Consider the following 12,160-nt stretch of genomic DNA (forward strand, 5'->3'; position numbering starts at 1 on the left):
GCCGAGGGGGCGGGGGCTCGAGGCGGAGAGAGGGGCGGGGCCCAGGGACCTGTGGCTCGCAGGTGTCACTGCCCTGACTGGGCTCCGGGCACTGGTGCTTGTGCGCATGCTCCGCGCACAGGGTCGTGCTCTGGGCGGCGGAGGCCGGCCGCTCCTGCTCCAGTTCCCCGCGGAACTGCGAGGTGGCAGCTGTCCGTGTGTGGGTCGGGTGTCAGCGTGAGGCGGAGCTGGGCCAGCAAGAGGTAGCCTGTGGGAGGAAAAGGCCCGGAGTTCTCTACCTGGACCGCACACTCCTCGCGCGGGGAGGGCAGAGCTCAAGGTAAGTCTCCAAAACTATCCCCTGGTGGAGATCCAACCACCCCTAGGGCCTGATTGGGACACCCATTCCAGCCCCGGACGTTTCTTTCATCGCAGCTCCGCGACCTCCCTAACCCTTTGCTTTCGGGGCAGACTCTAGGCTTTTTGCTGGGCAGCTCTAGTGCCCGTTGTCACGCAGCCCTTCGCACCCTTCCTGCCGATCCCAGTCCTGGCCGAAATGCCCCGGGCCAGGCTGGAGGCGCGCGCAGGGCGGGAGGAGCTGCTGGACACACTGGGTCGTGGTTGTTATTGCTGCTGATGTGAGGGCGGGGACCGGGCTGACTCCGGAGTCCTGCTTTGGGGAGGCGGGGGAGGGGTCTCTTAGCGCATCGGGGTTTTGAATATTAAGCTTACTTAAACGCCTGCTTCTTCTGGACACAGAGCTTTTTAAAGGGATCCAGGATGGTTGTGTTCCTTCCTTGGAAAATGAAGATTGTATTCGTGAGGATCTCGGGGCTGGTGTTTTCTCGGTGGTAGTCATGATATATAAAGTTAATATTTAGCTTCTAAACTGCAGCTTATGGGACATTTACCAAACTACTTTTAAACAGCGCAGGAGAACAGGAAGTACTTGCACAGGTGTAATAGGGAGAGTTGTTAAAGCCTGCAATCTGAGCTCGTCCTGTTTTTGTTATCCCGCTACCAGGTTTTCTTTCTCAATGCAAAGTCTGATTAGTACTTGCAAAATGTCCTACAAGGCTTTATCTGTTAGCACATTTTGCCCAATGTGCCTTATCTGGAGAAAAAAAATACATATTTTTGCAAGGAATTTTTCAAGGCTATCTTTTGAAGTGTAAATTTCAGAAGTATGTTTAACAGTAAACTTAGGAAGTTCTTTGTGATTAGTACCTCATTCGTTTGTAATTAATTTTTTTTTTTAAAAAAGGCTTGCTAATTTCTACTACTTAAAAGAAATAGCAAGTTGCTAACATAAAATTGTGATGGAAATGAATTTCTAGTTAAATTGATAGCATGGTAGTTTTATTGCTGTTCAGTTCTATGGTAGTTAGACAAAGGTTCTTCATTCTATTTAAAAGAAATTGAAAGCAAACAACAACTAAAAAGAAAAAAAAAATTATTCAGCAAAAGTAATATGTGACATTTTTGCTGTTGTCATAAGAATTCCAAAGAGACAACTCACTCTTGTTAGGAGTTAATTATAGTGTGAAAGACAAGGTTTAGTTTTACATTTTCAAGGCTTTAAAATGAAGTCCTTTCAACAATTTGTTTAGGTCCATCATTAGTAATGATAAACCATGAAAGCAATTTACTTAAATTTGTTCATAAAACTGGTAATTATGAGCAGTTTCCTAAAAATGTAAAAAATTAGGGATCAAGAACAGGCCTTTTCTTTTCCCTGTGACTTTAAAAAAATTTTTTTTAAAGATGTAGTGTTACAGTTTATGAGACCACACTACTAATCAATCCACTGATATTAGGTATCATTTTCCTAAAAGATACAAAAAGGTTTAGAAAGATAACTATTTTAATGTGGCATATACATTTTTCTACCCACTTTATTTTCCTCAAAGAGAAAAAATAACAATACTCTTCTGATTTCAGTATGTGTTGCGATTGAAGATAGTCTGTGTTGTTCAGTGGCGAATGTTTATTTTAAACTGAGTAGTATCAAGAAATACAATTTTAGTACCATATGGTTTAGAAGTTGACTGCAGCAAGACAGAACTTAAAAAAATGAAAACGCTTACCTATTTTAAAGTGGTGTGTACTTTTCCAAGCCAAAATCAGATTTATTTTTTCTGCTGGAACTACTTGGCTCACTCACCATACCCCCTTCCAATAGTTTCAGCAGGGAAAATAATATGTTCACCTACTGGTCTGGAGGAGACTGCTTTGCTCTACAACTTTCCAAATATATATTTGAGCGTTGCAAAGTGGTAGATTAAGCTATCTTACAAAGATGTTTAGTTATCAAAATACTTAGCAGAGTCTGTTATTTGACAGCTTTAACTATAAGGCATTTCTAAATTCTTAACCTATAGAAAGTGAGGTGGCTCATATATTGTATCTAGATGGATTTTGAACACACTGTCCCAAGTGTCCTAGTTACGTTATGCCAAGGCCAACAAGATTGTCCTTTTAGTCCCCCTCATGCCCAAAGTTCTTGTTTCAAGGAAGTGTGCTCATTTTATATAATGTTTGAAGAGTTAAATAGAAATTGAAAATGCTACAAATGTAGCATTAGCATATTATCATTAGTTTTGTACTGATGAAATGATTTTAGAAAGGGTTACATTATAGTGTATGTACCTATTAGGAACAAGAATTGGATGCAGCCTGTTCAACTTGGATAAAATTACCAACTTATTTCAACTTTTTATAATATCCTAATCTTGGCATGTTATTATGAGGGTTTTTTTAAAGAATTATTTTATTTAACTTCATTTATTTATTTTAGTTGACCAGAGAGGGAGAAAAAGAGGGAAAATGAGAAAGCAAGTCTCCAGATCTGGGACTCCAACCATGGTTGGCCATATGAGAGTTCAGCACCCTCAACTGCTACCTGCTGGCCCCAGAGTTTTGTAAATTAATAGTAGGAATACTCAAGCTACATTACGTACATAAAATATTTAGACCAAAAATAAATCTGTTCTGTGCTTTCCAAGTTAACGCATATCTTCTATCAAATTTTTTTAAACTAAAGGTCCATGATTCAAGCAGTAGTCTGTGGTTAGAACTGAATTTTAGTATAATTGGTTTTCTTTTTGACACTCTTATTTGACACACAGAAAACAAACCATTGCATCTGGTTTAAGAATTTTTGTTTTAGATGAGATTTTAGAAAAGTTGCTTCATGTTTATTTTTAAAATTCATCAAAAAATAAAATTTATTTCAACGTCTTATCTGTTTCAGTAAACAAAATCTGTTATCTGAGCTGTCATGGTATTTGTAAAATTAATCTGAAAATAATTATACTTTTATTTTTTACATGTTAGCCTGCAAAATAAGTTTCAAGAAACACTCTTCTTTTGGAAGTTTCATTTACTCTTTTGCTTTTCCAAGCCAGCACATTTCTTTACTAAATATTTATTTTGCTATTATTGTATGCTAAGGGCTTAGTGCCAGCACTAAACATTGAGAAATTAGGAAGACAGTGTGAAAGTAGTGCAAAGTATGAATTATTCCTTTTCTAATTGCTTGTACTTTTTAAAGATAAAAATAGTCTTTTTTTTTTTTTTTTTTATTCATCCTTTGCAAGATTTTAATTCTCTTGGTAATTCCCCTTGCAACTTCCCACCACAGCAATTAGGTATCTTCTGATCCAGGAAAAAGGATTTCTTCCCCTTCCTTACCACTGCATAGTACTTTGTACTTTCCTTTGCAAGAGATTTATTCTGTGTTGCTGTGGAGGGAAGACAGAATTAAGGGATATGAAGGGGATGATATGTGAACTGTCATCTTACGTATAAGAAGCATACTAACCAGATGGAAATGAAAAGAAGAGAGCTTGCTTAGGAACTCAGAGACACGGGCAATATTAAGGCATGGTTGGGGTGCTCTAGTGATTTGTCATGGCTGACTGATCATGTGATTCTGTGAATCAAAACTGTCATTGGGGTGTTTAGAGTTATCTTTCTCAAAAGTTGTACATGGGAACCAGCAGTTAGTGTAATAGCTATGTCGCTGGACTCCCACGTAGTCGACCGCGGTTCAAGTCCCGGAGCCGGTGGCTTAAAACTCACACCAGGCGCGTATGCGTGCTTGCCTAAGATCCCGAGAGGAGAATGGAGGAGAAGGGATTGTGGCGTGACCACCCCCCCTGGGGGGTGATTTCCTGCTTTCTGTCTCTATGTCTCTCTCTGTCTGGCGAGCGCACGCGCTCTATAGCAAAAACCTCTCCAAAAAAAAAAAAAAAAGTTGTACATTGGTTCAATTTTCCTAGATAGAATCTCTGTTGCTTACATTCTTATCTCAGAGCTGCTTTATTTTTCTTTCTTGCATGTTGGATTCTAACATTTCAACTCAGTTTTTCCCTCTCCTCCCTAGTCTACAGAGACTTGTAAGTGAATATGTAAGATCATGGCAAATTCACTTGTAAGGTGACATATTCCCAGACATTCATTTTGTAAATTGGGATTTTTCATGTGTTGAGCTTGCTTGCTTTTTTTGAGAGAGTTTTTTTTTTTTTTTTTTTTTGCTATAGAGTGCTTGTGCTCATAGAGGGACAGAAAGAGACAGAAAGTGAGAAATCACTCCCCCCCGCCCCCCACCAGGGATGGCCATGCTGCAGTGACTTCTCCATTCTCTTCTCAAGATTCTGAGCATGCACGCACACACATGTGGTAAGTGTGAGTTTAAAGCCTCTGGCTCCTGGACTCAAACTGCAGTTGACTATATGAGAGTCCAGTGACGTTGACAATTTTGCCATCTACTGGTCCCATGTGTTGAGTTTTCTTAAAATATAAGATAGCTTTGTAAATGAAATTGCTCATTATCTAGTAAGAATGATTTATTAACAGATTTTAAAATCAACATTTCATTTTTTAATTTATTTGATCCCATCCATCTGGATTAGAACTATAGTTAAATTTGATACACCAATTTAAGGAACCGTAGAAAGACAGCAAAATGGAATACAGCATATAATATATCTTTTAAAAAATTGTTTATAGTGTTAAAAATTATACACTGAAGATAATGTTATTATCTTGCATTTGTTGAGTACCTATTATGTTTTAGGCCTTTATTAGGGCATGATTTGTGGGTCTCAAAGTAACCTTTTATATAGATTACGTTTATAAATGGTAACACTGATAAATTTTTAATGATTGGGTCATTGAGTACTGTTTTATTTGGATGGAAGCTATCCAAGAAGGAATAAATAATAATGGAAATCAGGAGGTCACTGTCAGATCATAGATTCCATCCTTGTCAAGAGCCCATTAGGGCATGTTTTTGCTTATCAGATACTTTATGCTAAGCTCCTCCCCCGGCTTAATACACTCTTAGCCCCTCATGGTGCCCCTCACCCCACCCCATATTAAGGTGAGCAGGTTGCTTGAGCCTTAGGGATTTTCTTCCTCCTAGAGGGTGTTGCCATCCCATGGCCTGAGATAATACTACCTCCTGTCAGCATTGTACTGACATGCCTAGCTGCCAGATGATGAGAAATGTTCCCTTTCCCTTAGTGCCTAGGTCCTTTTTGTTTGGAGAACTGTTTTTCAGAGGGTTTGTTGTTTGAGATTTTACTTCAGGTGCTGAGCTTCATTCAGATATATTTAATGAGTAGTTACTATCTACTTTGTACTGTTCTAGGAATTCACTTTACAAAATTCTAGGAGGCTTAGAGGAGAGACAGTAATACACACAAATCAACTATATAGTATTGTATTAGAAGGTGGAAAGTGTCGAGAAAAGGAAAAGTGGAGCAGGGTGAGAGAAATTGGGAATGTGAGCTGAAGATCATGGTGGTTTGCAATTTTAAAGAAGTATAGATGTCGTTTGGAAGGTGATTTTTTTTTTCCCCCCCTAGCAAAGCATTATGAAAGGAAGATGGGTAAAGCTATGTAGCTTTCAGGGGGAAATGTATTCCAGGCAGAAAAATAACCAGTGCAAAGGCTGCCAAGAGAATGAATTTGCGTGATGTGTGTTCAGAAACGACAAGGAGGCTGATGTGGTAGGTGTGGAGAAAGACAAAGCTCATCGAGTTAGAGATGTGTTCAGAGATGAGCGAGTGGGTGATAATACTGAGCTGTTAGAGCCTGAAGTTTGCGGATCACCCCTCCACCCCCAAATCCATATGTTCATATCAGATCCACAGTGCAATAGTATTACGTGGGGCCTTTGAAAGATGATTAGATGATGAGGGCTCCACCCTCATGAATAGGGTTAGCTAAGACTTTAGAGGTCAGAGGGAGCTTATTTACCCCTTCTGCTTGTGAGCATACTAAGAAGGCACCATCTGGGGCCTGCAGGTGGTATGGTGGTTGAGGCACTGGATTCCCATGTGGCCAACCTCAGTTCTAGACCCAGACCTGGCGGCTTGCTATTGAACTCTTCCCCTCTCTCTCTGTCTCCCTCTGGTCAAAGTTGAAGGATAATGATAATAAATACATTTTTTTTAAAATAAGTAAATCTTAAAAATAAATAAATAAATAAAGGGCACCATCTTTGAAGCAGAGTGAGCTCTCACCAAGGGCTAGCACCTTGATCATGGACTTTCCAACCTTCAAAACTATGAGCAGTAAATTTCTGTCGTTAAAAATTACCTGGTCTGGAACCAGCAGATGGCATAATGGTTACTGGACTCTCACATAATCGACTATAGTTTGAATACTGGACCTGGTGGCTTAAAATTCATGCTGGGCGCATGTGCATATATGCCCAAAATCCCAAGAGGAAAGTGGAGAAGGGATTGTGGTATGACCATCCCCCCCCGGGGGGTGTGATTTCTCACATTCTTCTCTCTGTCTCTCCAGTCAGCTCATGTGCCCTATAGCAAAAATCCCTCTTTAAAAAAAAAAAAAAAAAAAATTACCCAGCCTAATGCATTTTGTTATAGCAGCCCAAACGGACCATGACAAGGGCCTCACAGGCCATTATGTAGATTATTTTTCATTTTTAATTTGAATGGAATAAAAACTCATTATAAGGTTTTGAGCCGAGAAGTAACATTATGATTTAATTTTAAAAGGATTTTCTTGGCTTCTCTTGAAGACAGACTGTAAGGATAGAAGCCAAGAGACAACTGGGTGACTTTTCCAGCACTTCCATTAAGATGGGACGTTGGCAAAGACTAGAATTGTGAAAGAGATGGTGAGAAGTGGTCAAATTCTGACCAAGATAGGAGAGAAAGAAGATCACAGATGACACCAAGGTATTTGTTCAGAACAACTGAAAAGATGAAGTTGGCATTGGCTGAGAAGAGTGAGAAGGCATAGAGAAAGCAAGAGTTCAGTTTTGGGCACAGAAATGTCAGATTATTTCTGCTTTGACCCAATTATTTTCTGCAGATCACGTCTTAAAGCTACTGCCATAATCCATCTTCCTTAGCAAACCTACTCTGCATTCTGGATGCACATGTACTCTTGTCTTTCTTTAGTTAGTTTCCAGTTGAAACTAGCGAGTAGGTAAAAAGCAACACAAAATAGAGCATAATTCTTGACTGGACACAAAGAAAGAAAGCAAAACAGTATCAAACTTCAAAATTCCTTAGTATTTACTGTTTCTGTGGGTACTGGTACAGTATTTTTCATTATTATTTTAATGTTTTCTGCTTTTATAAGTTTACTATTACAATCTTTTCCAATTCTTTCATTTGTAGAATCACAATGTCGAAGCGTATTTGTTCTTTAATTATATGTTTTCTTCTATAAACCTTCAACTTTATAAAGATGAAGGTACTTATGTAATGAGCAATAGTTTTGTATTGCTTCAGCTTGCTGTTGCCCTTCTACTTGCTATCTAGTTACCTAAAAGTAAAACCTCAAGTATTTCTATTAGTGAGGCTTTTGTATTCTAGTAAACCTTGGGAAAAAAACCAATACGGTAATGTAAGGCAAGGTTATAGTCCTTTCTTTCCTAAAGTAAGAAAAAAGCAATTGTTGAAGTAAAGCTTTGAGAGGAGACCTACTCATGCATCATCAGCCAGATCAGTTTTAGGAAAATACATTTGGAAGTTGCAGATCTGGAGATTAACTCCCTTGAAACTAATTATGCCTTCAAACTCTCAAACTCTTGGAAAGTCCTTGGTTCCTTGGGTGTGCATATCCCAATTTGAAGACTGCTACCTTTGAATATAAAGGAACCAAGAATCCAGGTCTGGTGAAAAGACAAAAAAGAAAAGTTCAGTCATTAGAGAAAACCTAGAAATCCCAAGTAAATAAGAATTTTCTCTTGGTTACTGTGTTCGTAATCTTCCTGATTTGCTCCCCAAATCTTCGCTTTCCAAATTGTTTTTCTTAGCAGTCACAGAGTAAGTTTAATACAGCTCAGATGGAAACCAGCAGGTGGCATAATGCTGGACTCCCATGTAGTGGACCACGGTTCAAGTCTCGAACCCAGTGGTTTAAAACTCATGTCAAGCATGTGTATACCAAAGATCCTAAGAGGAAAATGGAAGAGAAGAGATTGCCACTTAGCCATACCCCTCGAGGGTGATTTTTCACATTCTGTCTCCCTGTCTCTCTCTGTCTCTCCAATGATCGCATGCACCCTTTAGCAAAAATCTCTCTTAAAAAGAAGAGCTCAAATGATCGTAGGCTTTTATTTATTTTCATTTATTATAGAGGTAAAAGCATTAAAATGGGCACTGAGGATATATTTGCTAATTTTATAGTTGCTAATTTTAATTCTACCACTTAATAAGCTTTGAAAACGGGAGTCAGTTACTAAACCTGTCTTCTTGTTAAAATAAGAAATTTGTCTAGTTAAGTGTCTTTCATACCTTTTAGACCATGGCTCATAGAAAGAGGATTTACATCACAATCCAAGTACACCTATGCATATGTGTGATGGGAAAAGTAAATTGCCTTTGCTACCAATGATGCACAGTAATGTTTTTCTGTTCTGTTTTATTAAAAAAAATACTTGTCCAAGCCTTTAAATTGATTTCAAAACTCAGTAATGGATGAGCATTTGTTTTTAAAAATACTGTGTTAGATAATATCTAGGGTATATTTTAACTCTTAAGAAATGTGTGTCTTTACATATTTATGCTATGCTGCTCAGAAATATATTATCCTTACTGCTTTCAGAATAAAGTATATCACCTTTTACCATGACATCTATATTCCTCCATTCTTAATTTGGCCCTCATCAACTGGGGCTCCTTTGCTTCAGTTGGCTCTGAACTGTTCACCAATTCTGTTTTATATATACTTTTCTGTACCTTTGCTCATGCACCTGCGTGTTCACTTAGGATTCTGCATCAGTTATCCTGAAATACCTGCTTCCTCTTCTTCATTTTTTGTTCCTTGGAATCCTATTGACACCATTAATGACTTCAGGAGATGTTTTACCCATTGCTGAAATGAAAAATAGTCTCATTTCTTTTAGTGCCTTTAAAAAAACAAACAAACAAACAAACAAAACTTCTGAAGCTCCTAAATTTTGCTTCATGTTATAATGACTTACATTACCTGGAAGTCATCTTTACTCTGCTAGATTGCAATCTCTTGAGTACAAGGAATTTTTTTCTTATTGACTTTTTTTTCTTATTGATCTGGCTTAATGCTTTGAATATATTGAGTACCTAGTGAATATTTTTTTCAAGTAATGCTTTGAAAATTTTTATTAATGTAGATGTATGCATTTTTATTAATGTAGATGCATTTTGTTACTTGCTAACATACCATTAGTATATTAAATTGAGTTTTGTTTTGTTTTTGAGAGGTTTTTGCTATAGGGCATTTGCGCTCAGTGGAAAGACAGAGAGACAGAGAAGCAGAAAGCGAGAAATCACCGCCCACCCCCCTGCCCCCAGGGGATGGCCATGCGGCAATCCCTTTTCCATTCTCCTTTTGGGATCTTGGGCACACATACACATGTGCTGATGTGAGTCCCACCGGGTCTGGGACTCGAACCCCGTTCAACTACATGGGAGTCCAGCAACATAGCCATTATGCCAACTGCTGGTCCCTTAAATTGAGATTTTAAATTGTAATACATGTCCCATGTGTTTACATTTGAGTAGCATTGACAGTCAGTGTAGTAATGGTTTATTGTGCATTTTTAGCATCTCAGAATTTAAATTTAATCTTGCTCAGTCTTCTCTAAGAATTGTTTTAAGTGCTGAATATCTTTAATCATAAAAATTTAATTTTACCTTAAGAGGGGAGGGAGTTTGGAATTGTTATCCTAACTGTCAAACTATTGGTTATTAGAAGCCTAAATTTTTTTAGACTTATAAATGTTACGTTAAGCCCAAAGCAACTATGTTTTATTATACTACATAGTATGTGTAATGCAAAGCTGTTAAAATGGGAATTATTATAAACTAGCCAAAAGGAAATTACGCCTGATCTCATTTTAAAATGATAATTCTTAGTATTAGGTTTAGATCTATTTACCAATATAACCAAGTGTACTTATTTATTTATTTTTATTTATCTTTTGCCAGAGGGTACATGTACTCTTCAGAGAGAGAGGGGGGAGGGAGGTACAGGGAAAAAGCACTCCCCTAATAGTGAGTGGACACACTGCAGTTCTCCTCCATTTCTCCTTCCTGTCAAAATATGGGTCATACAGGTAGGGTGCATGTGTTTTCTACTGCAGTGGCCAGGATGCACAGTTAGTCATTTGGGATTTAGCTCTTTTAACCACTGGGCCGTGTGGCCAGCCATATAACTCAGTGTATTTAAATGTTGCTGAGTTACAGGGAGGGGTTAATTAATATTTTTATGGATCTGATTTAAGCTGTGGTCAGGGAGGCTGATGTGACAAGAATTTATGGGGCAGAATACCAGAGAGGAGAGAACTTTACAGATAAGAGACTTTGGTGCTCTTTAGAAGGGGCACTTTTGAGTCTCTGGCTGGATACTGGATGTGGAGAGGAACTCCACCAGGCTTGGGAAATGACTACTTAATGACCGAACAAGGTAAATTTGAAACTACATTTAACTGAACAAAACTGAAAACATTGCAAAACAGACAGATATACAGCAAAGGCAAACTGGATGGAGACTTAAAACAGTAAATCCTTATGTTAGAAAAGAAAGAGTTCGTTAAAGTACTGATGTAAACTTTTATTCAAAAACAAAACAGGGAAAGAAGAGAAAATTAAACTGAAAATAAGCGGAGGAATGATAAGGAAGTGGATACCAATAGAACAGAAAACAAAGTCAGGAAAAAAATCAACACAACTGATTCTTTGAAAATATCAATAAAATTGATAAACTTTTAGTGGAAACCAATTCAAAAAAAGAGAAAACACAAATCAACAATATCAGACAGAGGATCTTAAAACCATTCAAAGGTCAACATATGAGCACTTTAAACTTTTCACCAATAAATTCACATGTGAAATAGAAAAACTCCTTTAAAGAAACAAACTTCAAAGTTCACTCAAGAAGAAATGAGAAGTGGGAACCAGCAGTTAGCGTAATGGCTATGTCGCTGGACTCCCACGTAGTCGACCGCGGTTCGTGTCCCAGACCCGGTGGCTTAAAACTCACGCCGGGTGCGTGTGCGTGCGTGCCCAAGATCCCGAGAAGAGAATGGAGGAGAAGGGATTGCGGCGTGACCATCCCCCCTGGGGGGTGATTTCTCGCTTTCTGTCTCTATGTCTCTCTCTGTCTGTCTGGTGAGCGCACGCACCCTACAGTGAAAATCTCTCCAAAAAAAAAAAAAAGAAGAAGAAATGAGAAGCTGAACAGTGTCTCTAGTGAAGAGATTTAATTAATAATTTAAACTATTTTCATAAAGGAAATTCAAGATGGCACCATGAATGAATTACACCAGTTGTTTAAGGAAAGGATAATAGCAGATCTTCCTTCACAAACTCTTTCAGAAAACAGAAGACGGGAGAACAGTTCTCAGTTCATTTTATAGAATCGGTATTACCCTAATGGCAAAATGGGACCAAGACATCACAAGAAAACTACAGACTGAAAGTCTTTCATGAATATAAAAATTCTTTTTTTTTTTAATTTATTAATTCACTTTACACCATCACAACACACAAATGAATTTTCCATCCAAAATACACTGTGCATTGTCTCAATCAAGTACATCCACATATATGTTCTCAGCAAATAATTTTCCAATTCTTACGTCCTGCATACCTTGCCCTTTGTCTTGCCATCCCTGATTCCCCATCCCCCACCCTCTGCTATGTCCCAC

The 12,160-nt window shown here is 38.3% G+C and overlaps 1 protein-coding gene across 3 annotated transcripts in view; it reads left to right on the forward strand.

Annotated features, from left to right (window-relative positions):
* The first annotated feature begins 82 nt into the window (after window positions 1-82).
* Window positions 83-12,160, forward strand: part of USP53 (ubiquitin specific peptidase 53) — a 75,782-nt gene continuing 63,704 nt past the window's right edge. The window contains exon 1 of one of the 3 annotated variants that reach the window (XM_014589578.2): window positions 83-319. The gene's annotated coding sequence lies outside the window, so the exon portion shown is untranslated. Of the gene's footprint in view, window positions 320-4,622; window positions 4,663-12,160 lie in introns of those variants that run through there. The other 2 variants (XM_006153102.3, XM_027773670.1) reach the window with 2 other exon arrangements.

The sequence above is a fragment of the Tupaia chinensis genome, unplaced genomic scaffold (genome assembly GCF_000334495.1).
Source record: "Tupaia chinensis unplaced genomic scaffold, TupChi_1.0 Scaffold000362_1, whole genome shotgun sequence".
Taxonomy (NCBI): domain Eukaryota; kingdom Metazoa; phylum Chordata; class Mammalia; order Scandentia; family Tupaiidae; genus Tupaia; species Tupaia belangeri.